General features: G+C 38.6%; 1 protein-coding gene across 1 annotated transcript in view; it reads left to right on the forward strand.

Annotated features, from left to right (window-relative positions):
• The first annotated feature begins 9,691 nt into the window (after window positions 1–9,691).
• The window catches only part of ARHGAP15 (Rho GTPase activating protein 15), a 633,529-nt gene continuing 629,423 nt past the window's right edge, over window positions 9,692–13,797 (forward strand). The window contains exon 1 of the mRNA XM_053670683.1: window positions 9,692–9,815. The gene's annotated coding sequence lies outside the window, so the exon portion shown is untranslated. The remainder of the gene's footprint in view (window positions 9,816–13,797) is intronic.

Below are 13,797 nucleotides of genomic sequence, written 5' to 3' on the forward strand. Positions count from 1 at the left end.
GTTGCTTATAGTTTTCCTATTGATTCACACATTTTTTTGTGAATTGAGGTATTTTCTACTAGTTTTTTTACAGTTCTATAGCTTCATCTATAGTATTTTATGAATAATAAAAATCCTTCATTATTGTATATCTATACATTTTTACTCTTCTTTTAACTTAGGGATATGTTTAAAAGTTCCATTTTTGTATCTGATCACTCTGTTATACACCTGAAACTAACATAATTACATGTAAATGTTTTTAAAGTATTTAAATAAATATAAATTTTTAAATTTGTAATTTTAAGATTTAAAATTTAAAATCTAAATATAAAATTTAAAACAGTTTTATTTTGCAAAAATATTTTATTTTATTTTATCAGTGTCATGGTTTTACCTTGAAAAGTAGGTTTTAGTCCATGTGGGGTTTATCTTTGCACGTGGTCTAATATAGGGGCCCAACTCTATTTCCTTGGTTTAGTGAGTTTGTGTTGGTGACATTATCTACTAAATAACTGTTCCTTTTTGTTTACCCTGTTATGTCATCTTGGTTATATATCAAGTTTCCAAATAATTTTTTGAGCTACTCCTGAGCCAGAACTAAAATATTTTTTAATATTGCAGTTTTGGACCATGTCAGTATTTGCCAGGGCAAGTCATCAGTCTTTGCTTTTCTGTTTCAATATAAACTTAGGTATTTTTTGACATTTGTTCTTCTACTCAAATTTTGGAGACAGCTTGTTGCATTCCTTAAAAATTCAGCTGCAATTATGATTGGAATCTTATTGAACAATATCATTGTTCTGATAAACAATCTCCAAGTAAATCATATTTATTGATTTACTTGGAGATACTGATGCATTTCCACTGTTAGTTTTCCTATCTATGAACATAATTTATTTCTATTTATTCTGAAAGTCTTTTGATTTTTTCATTGTTGTTGAGACCATCTGGATGGTATACCTGAGTAAACCCATTTAAGGCCTCCACATAAACTTTTAAGATACTGTGGGAAGGTATAAAGAGCTACTCCTTTACAGTCACCCAAGATAAGCCTCAAAGGTTAGTTCCCTTGCTTATTAAATCTGCCACCTACTAATCTGCCTTGACCTCCCTCTTTCTTTGATCTCGTATCACCCTTCATGTGTGGTAGCTAATTCAGATTTTACCTGGGAAACCCCTGAGTTTGTGAACCAAAAATTGGCAAGCCAGCCAGAAGACCAAAGAAATGAACCTTGGGAAAGAGGCCTTTGCAGAGAAAATCCTGAGTTGGCCATTGATTTCTATGTGGGAAGGGGTGGCCTGTATGTCAGGTACCATCTGAATATGGAGACAGCCCCCAAATGCCAGCTGGGCTAATGCACTTGTTTGAGCAACTGTGCAAAGCACACTGTGACAAACAGGAAAACAACCCTCGCCACAGTGAGCTGGCCCCTTCTTTAAGCACCTTGGCTGAACGTGAGTGCCCAACTAGAGGCTAAAACTTGAGTTAGAAAGTTGGAAGAAGAGCTGAGGTTAGAAAAGGATGTATGCGTATCTGCTAACTCTGCTAGTTTTGAGGCTTGCAGCCAAGGCGGGTAAACAAGATAATAAGTTAGAGACCTTTGCATGATGATTTTGAAACCTAGGAGGGCACAAGTTGATGTAACTTAAGGTTTGAGCACTTTTGACAAAGCCAAACTGGGACACTAGGGGTGGGACCACTGGGAAAATGAAGAGAAGATGGGCAAGATGTTGTGATTGGCAGTGAAATGGACAAAATGTCCTGTGCAGTTGGAACCTGTATAATACAAAGGAAAACAGAAGCACAGCAACAATGAAAGCAGGGCAGCCCCCAATTCAGGAAATGTTTGTGATGAGAGAATATAGTCATGCTAAGCTTATTGATATAGCTGCCCAAGTCCTAACAAACTGCAAAAGCTGTCGGGCATGGTCATCATTGGTATAAAATAGAGGGGGGCGTGGCCTTTCTTTGACTGGGCAGGTAACAGAAGAAATGAGCAATTGTCACCCCACACCCTGCCTCCTGGCAACATCTGCTTGGTGTTTAGGGAATTCAAGATACTCAACTCCCTTAGAGATTGGATTATTCTAGCCTGCAGGGAAGCTAGACCCAATGAGAGGCATTGCCCTGGGCACAAAGGGCCCTGGAAATATATAAAGGACAACTTGTTAGGGAGTTGGAAATAAGATGAGCAATCTAGGCTCTTGACTTTAAGACCCTAATATGGCCATATTTGTTGCAGAAGTCAAAGCCAAACTATTCCAGTCCACACCCGGGACCTGGAATGGGGCACTGACATCCATGCCGGCCCAGCTCTGGAACAAAGCATTGACGATGTCGGGCAATGCATTGCTGATCTGGGTGAAAAGGACAAGTACCAGGAATGGGTACAGACTATGAGAAAGGCCCATACCAGAGAGGGAACTGGGAAAGCAGAAAGACTATCCCATTCGGCCTTAAGGTACTCATAAAAGTAACCCCAAAACAAATATGGTTTGACATTTTTGCTGCCAGGTGTCCACCTAGAAAGACAGACCAGCCACTTAACATTGTATTCGTCAGGCTTTGGAAAGCCTTAAATCTAAGCAACAGTTCAGACCTGTGCCAACCATCCCCGAGGCCATGCCTGCTCCAGCAAAGGCCTCAGGGATACAGCTCAGTTAGAGATAGGTGCTTCCCATGCCCCAGGCTATAATCCCTGGCCAAGATTGCCCCCAAATCACTGAGGACACTTGAAGGCTTTATGTTTACCTCACTTTTCAGTGGTCCCCCCAGAAACAAACAGAAGGTGAGGGTCCTGGTTGACACTGGAGTCAAATGTGCTCTAATCATGGTAAATCTCAGAAGTTTTCTGGCCCTTTCAGCACCATAGATGATTACAGAGGGTAAATGGTTATGTCCAGGAAGGTCCCATAACACTACAAATTGGGTGTTCTTCCACACAAGAATACAAGCTTTTCTCTCTTCAATACCAGATAACATACTGAGCATTAACAGCCTGCAAAGTCAAAGTACAAATCTCTATTACTGAATTCCATCTCTGGGTTAGAGTAATCAAACTAGTGCTAAGGGGAAATGCCAGCTGGACCAGTAAATTTACTGCCTGCATGAAGAACCATAACTGTCCAACAATATCAACCGCCTGTGGGGAGGGTGCATAAGAAAATAAGAGAAACTATCCAAGAACTATACTGGTGCTTTCAACAGCCAAGTATGGTGGTAGAAAAGCCAGGTGGCTCATGGCAGATGACTGCAAGTTGAAAGGTAAGTCCCATCTGTGTGTCTGTGTCCCACACTGCCATTATTTTAGATAACTTGGAATGTACTAGGACTTAGGAAAAATTTTTTCAGTATATCCCTGGCCACTGAGTGACAAGATAAAATTGCTCTTACATGGGAGGGGCAACAAAAACTTTCCACTTGCTTCTCCAAGGCTACCTTCCCCACAATATATCATGAGCTGTTATCCTAAGATCTGTCCATGTTTGCCTTCCCCACAGCAGTAAAATGTTCCCATTCTTTTGACAAGATAATGCTAACATGTAAAAAACTTGCTTCTGCTACAGGATACCCTATAGACTTTATTGATATAATTGTGAGATACAACTCAGGACTAACTCACAGAAAATTCACTGCTGTAGTTTTGGGAAATTGTTACAGCAGGTAAGATACACTTTGTCATGCTGGCCTGGTTGCTCAGTTGGTTGGAGTATTGCCCAAGATTGTGGGTTTGATCCCTGGTCAGGGCACTTACAAGAATCAACCAATCAATGCATAGATGGGTGGAACAACAAATTAATGTTCCCCCCTCCCTCTCTTTCTCTTTCTCTCAAGTCAATAAATAAACATTTTAAAAAGTTGCACTTTGTCTCAGAAGCTGTGATTGATAAGATGCAAACCTATAAACATCTAAGAGCATCAAAGAGATGGTAGCCTCTCTAGTTATTTGGGGATTTTGGAGGACTTCCATTCCCACATGGCACAGTGTCTCTGTCCCTTAGGCTGCCTGGTAAAGAAAGAGCGCATGTAAGGCTGGGGGTCAGAACACCAAGCCTCCTTAGAAAAGGCAAAAATACTAGTGAAGGATATTAAAGCTCGGAGATTCTCACAAACAGGGCTGCCATTTGAATTGGATGTTTGTGGCCCCAGAAGGTATGGATTAGGCACTGTGGCAGAGATAACAGGAAAGAGTGTCCTTAGGACTTTGGCTTCAGGTCTGCAAGCAGGCAGAAACCCTATGTGCTTCCAAAGAGCCATCGCTCCTAGTAATATATGCAATGCGCTTCCAGGTGAAGCTCTCGCAAAGCAACAGAGTATCTTGGTGCAAACTTTCCTACCTGTCAAGGGTGGGCTGAGAGTATGTCCCATTGACCCACTTCCACCATGGCCCAAACCCCCATGTTGGCTAGGGAGCATGCTTATTTGCAGCAGAGGAGCACCCTACCTGTCAGTAGTCCCTAGAAATGCAGGTCCTACTAGGCCTTGTACGGTATGTAGATCCTCCAAATGCCTGTGCACCTATTCCTGTGATATCCCCTGTGGCCTGTGGCAAAGGACTGAAAGAAATTCCCACTGATCCTGGTATAAAGATGGATCTACTTGGGGCAAGTCACCCATATGGGCTATAGTCACTATTCAGTCATCTGGATGGAAACAGGAATAAACCAGAATAGCTGCCTCAACTCAGAGCAGTTTGCATTGTGACCACTCAAGTGGCCTGGCCATTAACCCTTTGCACTCACTGTAGGGCTATTCTAAAGAGATTAATCCTATGACTTGGAGATTGGGAAGCTCAGGTGTGGGTCATCAGGAATAAGCCCTTGTGGTGTCAGTATACACGGGAAAACATTTGGGTTCACCTGCCAGAGCCTCAGGCAGTCCTCACTATTTCCCATATCCCAGCTTATAAAATTCTGACACCCCTTGACTATACCATCAGGAATCAATGGCTTAGCTTGGGTACAAACCCTAGCAACAGATCTTCTAGGAGATACAACAGATTGAATGCAGAGAAAGAATGGTCACCATAATGCCAGGGTGGGATAACACATTTCCAAGGATGCTGGATTGCCAATGAAATGCAAAACTAACTCAAATACACCAGGAATATGAGGAGGATAGCCTAGAACTATATGGTCATTCTGTCACATTAAAAGATAGTACTGGTTTGGTATTGACTTGTCATGCCACCTAGGTGTTTAGTGGGTAGCCTCAAATGGAACCCAGTGGTTGTGTGGCACAAATAATTGGCTGTGGCTTCCATGGGGGTAATTGGGCCACTACATCCTGGGTTTTCTGTGGACATAGGAGAATTCACCCCAAGGTAATAAGAATTGCCAGGGTCCCTCTCCTTGCAGATAGATGGGCATATTTTGTTTTCCACTGGTATGTTCATTTGGCCACCATATTTGTTCCATCATTGGCCTGGAGGATGGTATGACACATATAAAATCTTACTAAATTCTCCTGATGAGCCTTAAATAATAGCTGACAGAGCCTGTGTTTACTGAACACTAAAATGTCTCTATGAGAAATGCTGTCCTCCAAAATAAACTGAGCTTGGACACTGTTACTGCTCCACAAGGAGACACCTGTGACAGTATCCAAACAGAACGTTATGTATTCATACTTGATAAGTCTGCTAATGCATTGTCTTTATTAAATCACATGAAGACTAAAGTGAATGTACTGAGCAATTTGATATCCAGCCTAAGAGACTTAACACATCAATGGTTCATTCACATTATGCGGCTCTCTTTTAAAAAAACTTATTTTAAAAATCATTATCTTAATCTATGTTTCTCTTGCATGTGTCCATATTTTTGGCTGTAGTATCTGCCTCCAGTGTAGCCAGATAGCCACCAAACAATTAACCTCCATGTTAATAAAACCCAGGGCTTAGTGGCTGCTCAGGGCCCATTACACACTGGGGGCATATGACTCCTAACAGCCAGTCGTCATTAAGCAGGCATGCCCACTGTTTGACCCAAAAGCTGGACCTGGGCAATCAGAAATTCCTCACACCCTCTGCTATCTTGGAAAGTACCATTTCTGTCCACTGTAGCCACAGTGGGAGTAATTTCCCGGATGCAGCCCCGAGAGAGCAATGTGTTATTGAGCCCACATGGACAACATATAGGACTGAACCCAAGGTAAGGCCTGTGTGTAAATGTTGAAGATTCTGGCATGTTGTAGAGATGGACTTGTCTTCTGGTTGTTCAAGTATGTAACTTTTCCTGCTTATTAAAAACCACCACCTACCAACATGGATATGACCTGCCTCTTTCTCCCATCTCCCCTTGCCCTCTGCACATGGAGGCCAGTTTCAGAGTTTCATCAGGAAACCCCCAAATTTGTGAACCAATAATATTATTCTGAAACAGGGATTTTTTGTATGCTCCATTAATATGGTTAAATAATCTGAATCTCAGAGAAATTAAGTGACTTGGTCAAAGTTAAATAAATACCAGTGTCGGAATTGAAGACTGAATTCTGATTGTCTCATTTTAAATATCCTGGTCTGTAAACTTTCTTCTTGGTGTTACAGAAGCATTGAGTACATCCTGTTTTTTTAATTGGATTGGGTTTTTTTTTTTTTTGGTGTTGAGATTTGTAAGTCCTTTACAAACAATACAATTAAAAAATGAACAAAGAACCTAAATGAACATATGAAAAGATGTTCAATGTCACTAATCATCAGAGAAATGCAAATTAAAAGTGCAATGAGATATCACCTCATACCTGTCAGAATGACTCTCATCAATAAATCAATAGTCAGTATTGATGAGGTTGTGGAGAAAGGGGAACACGCATGCCCTGTTGGTGGGAATGCAGACTGGTGCAGCTTTTACAGAACTGACCCAGGGAGGGGAGGTGAACAACATACTATTACCTAAAAGACCCCTCTTTTGCTCTGAGGGTCCTCCCCCACCCCATACTAGGTTCACCTTGCCAGCCACCAGGGGAAAGATGTCTCTCAATGCCAGATATTGGTGAAAAGGAAAGGAATTATTTATTTAAAAGTTATATAGACTGAGAGTAATGACTTAATGTCTTCATTAAAATACTAAAGTCCTCTAGAATATCCACCACAGACACACACAGTCCTTTTGTCTGCCTAGTCTGGGGTACCATATCTCAGGAAAAGAAGTAGAAGTCTATGATTCAGGTTCCTGGCACTATCAGCTGTGTCACCATCATGATCTCCAGTTAATCCAAAACTATTTGGCACCTCATGGCCCATCAGCAAGAGTCCTTTCACCCCTTTTCTTCAAGGCAAAGTCTCTCCTGCTTCCTAAGCCATGTGGCCAAAGGGAGCACCCCAAAGCCGCATGGTCCTGTATCTCACCAAAGCTGAATGGTCTCAACATAGTCATGGTTTCCCCTCCCGAGTTTAAATCCCAGCGCCAGTCTTCCTCTGCTGCACCATTTCCGACTCCTCCTATAATCAGCTGCAGCTGCCAGAATTCCCATATTTGTCCAGTTTTACTGGGTTTCCATAGTAAGTCTAGGCAGGTGTGGCCCCATGGCATGAAGCCAATTGTCTTCAAGCTCTCACGCAGTTTCAGTAGTCAGGGAGAGTTGCCTCATTACATCTTGGGTAGAAGTTATTTCCATTCCCCTGATTCAATGCATGGCCACAGCTATTTAATGTATCCATGAAATTAGTTTAAAGGTTATAGGTATGTTAAATGACCATGCCAGAGGTTATCTGCAAAACTGTTGCTGTACAAAACAGCTCTCAATGGCCCTGCTCCATGTGTCCCATACCCTAGCTCAGACTACTGGGGATGAAGACATCACATATATATAGTTTTACTAATATTTCCTGGACACCCTGATTTCTGGACCCCATTACACAGCCCCTTTAAGCCCCCTGCCATTGGCTGCACCCACAGCCACTGTGGAAAGCAGTAGGAAGATACCTCAAAAAATTAAAAATGAAACTGCCTTATTTCCAGTGATTTCACTTCTAAAAATTTATCCAAACAAATCCAAAACGTGAATATGAAAGCACATATTTACTCAGATGTTCTTTGCAGCATTATTTACAATAGCCACTATTTGGGAGCACCGCAAGTATCCATTCATAGATGAGTGAAAAAAAGCAGTGGTACATTTATACAATAGAATATTACTCAGCCATAAAAAGGAGGTAAATTTTATCTTTTGTGACAGCATGGGTAGACCTAGAGAGCATTATGTTAAATGAAGTAATCCAGTCAGAGAAAAACAAGTACCATATGATTTCACTCATGTAGAATCTCAGGAACAAACAGAACTAACGAGCAAAATAGAGACAGACCCACAGAGAGAGAGCTGCTAACAGCTCTGAGTGAGGTGTCAAAGGGAGAGACTGAGCAAAAACGAAAAGAAAAGAGAAAGAATGCATGAACGCGGACAATAGGGTGGTGTAGCAAGGAGGGGTGGAGGTGGGAGAAGGTATGGTGGGATAGATGGTAATGGAAAAAGTTAAATAAAACAAAATAAAAAATTTTGAAGAAGCACATTTTGAAATAATAATTGATAGTGAATTCTAGGGTCAATCTGAAATATGACTTTAGAAAGGAGAGACCTAGGGAAATTAGATTAATTTTTAAGGGCATACCATCCTTAACTTGAGCCTTATATACCAAATATATATTTTAAAGATTGTCTTTATGTGTGCCAAAGATTTCAAACCACTAAAAGCTATTATACAGATTCTAATGTAATTGATTTGTGTGACAGAAGATTGTGATTTAATGTGCTCATATATTTGGATGGGAAGCTTTTCCTTTTGTGAATATCTTGCAAATCTCATAAAACCAACAAAGCCTGGACATCCAGAAGCTTATTTCTTGAACTCTGTGGTTCAATGAAGATGCATAGCCTATAATTATTGTTGAGACCCCCTCCAAAAGTTAAAGATATGTCTTGAATTGGTTGAATTTGACATAGATGGATACACAACAGCATGCCAAAAATGATGCCCTTTGGATCCTTTGTTTTATTTTTCTTCTTCAGTCAGGCCACACAAAGAATCATTCAGTTAGACCAAAAGCTCTTCAGAAGATTTCAGAACTGCTTAGGAAACTGCCAGAGAGGACACACCAATAATGTGAGAGACACAGGCAGAACCACACACAGCATGTGCTGGATGGACACCTTCCTTACCCCCAGAGGGCAGCATGGCCCTGGGCTATGTTCTCTGAAGTTCTAATGCTACTTGTCCAAGACCACAAGAACTTACTAACTGGAGTACCTCTTTGTTGGTCCATCATGAGTGAGACAGGAACACCAAATTTGTGAATCGGAGGTGGCTTCTTGGCTTCCCAAGTCAATAGGCAGAGCCTCCTGACAGCATGTGAACATGTTCGGGCCAACTGAGGGTGGTAGAGACTTAGGTTTTAAGCCCTTGCTAGAAGGCAAGGAAAGAGGAAGTTTTCTCAGTGCTCAGCAGGCTGCTCCTCCCCCTACTAAATTTGTAACCACACATTTCCTCCGTTAAATCAAAATTGATCATACCTATATGAATGTGTAGTACCTGAAAATTGAAAATCTCATTGAAAATAGCAATATTGATGACTATACAAGGCAATTTCATCAAATCAAGTAATGATGCGATGTGTGTGGTTAATCGTAGCTACGCAGGAAGTGGTTTTATTTAAAAGTTTTTGAGCTCACACCCAACCCCTCCTTTCTTTTTTTTTCTTCAGTACTGAAATTAAGCAGCATCCAACATAGGCCCACTCTTACGACATGTGACTTCACTGCTTTCCGTTTTTGTTGAAAGAGTCATTAGCAGTTAGAAGTTGATGGCAGTTCCAATAACCAGTATCACGAAGAAAAGGTGAGTTTTAACTTTATATTGAACACAAAATTTAAGCTTGAAAGCACTGAACAGATTATTCTAAACTTTGGTATTGACTTATAAACAATTCTATAGGAATGTAATGCTTTCACCTGTGATTGAAACATCAGTTTGTTTCCTCTGGTGTAGGAAAGAATATTCATATTTGCAGCTGTCAAAGTCTCAGCTTCTTTACTGAAATATTATACTAGGAGAACTTGCTCAGATGTTACATTAAAATATTAAAGACAAAGTAAGGTTTAGTTTTAGTTTGAAAAGTACTTTAAAAATAACTACTAGAGAAAATGTTAAAATTTGCATCTTTAAATGCTTGTTTTATAGAAATATAGACTATTTGAGATCCAGAGAACAAAAGATAAAAAAGGTATTTAATAACATTAAGAAATAACATCTGGATTGCAGTGAGAAAGACTCCCATGGTAAAGTGTATTAAATTTAGCACTGGGAACCCTTGAAAGGGTGCAGATTGCTAAATAGCTATTAAAACACAGGGACATTTAAAATGCAAAAGAAAGCTGTCCATCATGATATTTAAATATATTTTTTTCTACATTTTACTTAAGATCTAACGTGGAACAAGGGCAACTTTTATTTCATGTGCAAAATCGTGTGTTTAAAACAAAAGTCACAGCTGGCGTTATGGGAGGTTACTTCTGGGAAAAGAGGCAAATTAGAAAAATACTATTGTTATTTATGCAATTACATAATTTTCTTTCTTTGAGATTTTTTGAAGTAAAAACTCTAGAAATGAAAAGCTTTTCTTAATCATAAACTGACAATAACTTTTTATATTGCTTTCTTGCTTTTATATGTTTGTGCGCTGTAACATATGTACAGAAAATATAAAAGGATTGCTAATCACAGAGGCAAATAGATAAAATAAATCTGACTGTAGATTTTTGAAAAAATTTTAATAAAAGCTCAAGATATGATTCACTGTTCCCTAATATTATTTTTATTGTGCTGTTGGATGGGGGAAGCAATGGCCCCCACAACACCAATTTTTTGTGTTATTAAAAATGGTTACAGGGTTGATAAGTGGAAACAATTTTCTTTTCTTTTACTGTCTTCTTTTGAAAGACACATGTAAATGTATTTTGATGTGGTCAATTTAGCAGGAAATTATTAGGCATACTAATGGTCTCCATTTTAAGACCTCTTCAGTTGCCAATACTGGATCTAGCTACTTGTTAACTTAAAGTGATCATAAAAATAGAGATTAAGATTTGGTGTTCAATACATTTTTTATTGTTACAATGTAAGAAAACTCTAGTAATATGTATTTGCTTTGATATACCGATTAGCTTTATAATTTGTTGCATTACCTCAACAATGGAAAGCACTATTTAAATCTGTTTCAATATTGTGGTTCTGAGCCTCTGTATCTACAGAAGCTATGTAATTCAGATAGTTTGCATTGATATGTTATTACTTTATTGCATTTTATTATAAAAGAGCATCACATGAATAAGTTTATGCAGTACTCACACATTAGAAAAAAATAATATCCACATAAGCATTTGGTACTGAAAAAAGCAGTCTAGTATAGTTTTTTTAAACTATGTAATATTTTAAAAGCCAAATTCTCTGTAAAACAATTGTTTCTTGCAGAAACAGCTAAATTAACATAAAAACTGTATGGAATACATGCAAAATTAAGACTTCATTAAACAGATTAATATGGATTTATAAAGAACAACTAGTGGGGCTTATTGACACATAAAATAAGCTATGCTCAGAATTTCTTGGAAAAACAGTAATGCATTCATTTTGTCTTGACTGTACAGACCCAGTCTTAAAAAACAATTCCAAATGAGTTGCTGTAGGTTGACATAACTTTGTATATTTTAAGTGAATAATTAAGAACCACATTTTGGTGAAATAAAAACAATGCAGAGGATCTCATTTGGAGAGTTATTTCAAAGTCAATTTATTAAAAGAATATCATGCGTTTCCATTTGGGGCCAGCATTCAGCAATATTAAGAAAGGAAACATGTTTTCATTGATATTCTCTTTTTCTTTTTATTGTTCTGTTCTGGAGTGGCCTACTCTATCCCTAATTTTAAATGCTCCAACCTTGGTACCTAGAAGGATAGACCCTCGTTTCCTCCTTCCATCCCACTTCCATTGTCCTTAAAATTGTGCATCCTATTTCTCAGCATTTAGAGCATCTGATAAAAAGAGTCTAGATTCACAGGAGAAGGCCACAGAGTTTTGTTTCTCTTACCTTTTCAGCCAGGCCTCCCCTCTTCCTCTGAGTAGAATTTTACTAAGGTCGCTCAGCAGGCAGGATCCATAAGAACAGACAAATATTGAGGACTTCAGTCTCGAGTGAGGCAAATAGAAAGATATATTTTATGGTGGAAAGTGTGTTTTATTACTTGTTGGCTCTGCTGTTGGTATTTAAGCACAGAATTTCTGACACCACCTTATAGAAAGGGTTCATCAAAGAGATGTGCCCAATGCTTTAAGATATTCCTGAAGAGATATTCACATTTCTCGTAATAGATGTAAATTACTAGCATTATATCTTCAGACAATTTTGGTACTCCCACAACCTTAGAAAATATTTAACATAATCAATTGCTTTATGTTTGAAAAATAGATGGACTTGAAAAACATTATGCTAAGTGAAATAAGCCAGTCAGAGAATGACAAATACCATATGATTTTACTCATATGTGCAATCTAATGAACAAACTAAATTAACAAGCAAAAGAGAGAGGCTCATAGGTAGAAAGCAAGCTCATAGCTCTGGGGGTAGGGGGTTAGAGGGTGGAGGGGTTGAGCAAAAACAAAAAATGACTCATGGACACAGACAGTGTGGTGATTTCTAAGGGGTGGGTGGAATTGCAAAAGAGGGTAAATGAGGATAAATGATAATGGAAAAAATACAATGATAAAAAATTATTTAAAAAATAATTTACTGTCCTAAATTTAAGTCTTTGAGTAACAGAGGCATATATTTTTTGCTCGGCAAAATAATTGTTATAATGCAATACTTTAAAATGTACTTATAAATATTCTCAATTTCAATTTGCAGTTGACTATTGCAAAATATTTTTAAAAAAATAGTTAAAATCAGCCTAGGCAATAAAGATAGGCAACGATTTATACAACTGAAAAATCCAAGGAAAGCAGAGTCAGGCAGGGCTGGATCTAAGGGTTCACACATACTTATCAGGATAAAGTTTTCTTTTCATTATTCTTTAGCTCTTTTTTCACTGTGCTAATAGAGTTTTTGGCAGAAACTCACACTAAATTGACAAAATCTTTAGCTTTACATCTGACCCTTCCAGCAAACTCTGTTGCAAAAGAGTATCTTTCCTTTGTCACAACAAAGATCTCAAATTGAGATCTGATTGGACCGAATTGTGTCATGTGACCATAGCTGAGCTATCATTGATTCTGGAAGACACCCTAAGTGATCAGATCCGCCCTAGGTCACAGGCCCATTCTTGCCCTGAGGAGTCACCTGCCCTTGCAAAACATGGACTCTTACCTGAAAAGAGGAGCCCCCACTTCACAGAAACTAAAATGTTTTTCCCAGAAGAAAGGTGACTTTATAAGAAAAGCCACAGAACTCTACAAAACAGCCACATGCAGTCACATTTAAAAACATCACTTACTCAAATTGTCCAAATTCTGTAATCAGAAAGAAATATAGTAGCAATTTAAAAGTAGGTTTGAATGGCACAAGTGTTTCAATTAAATGAAAATAAAAATATTTTTAACCAGCTACTTCATGTATGAACTACCTCCCCACAGTATCTTCTGTATCATTGTTATATTTATTACTGTAGCAGAAATAAAATTTGCTACATATGATCAAAAGATACAAGAAATACTCTATTAGGGTTCAGAGAAATTCATCTAGCATTTATTACCAGGTAATAAACTAGAGAATTTCACAGGTGTTGCATCATTTGATCATATATCCTATTAGAAAACTCAGGATTG

This window comes from Artibeus jamaicensis, unplaced genomic scaffold (genome assembly GCF_021234435.1).
Source record: "Artibeus jamaicensis isolate MK-2021 breed Jamaican fruit bat unplaced genomic scaffold, CSHL_Jam_final contig_603, whole genome shotgun sequence".
NCBI lineage: Eukaryota > Metazoa > Chordata > Mammalia > Chiroptera > Phyllostomidae > Artibeus > Artibeus jamaicensis.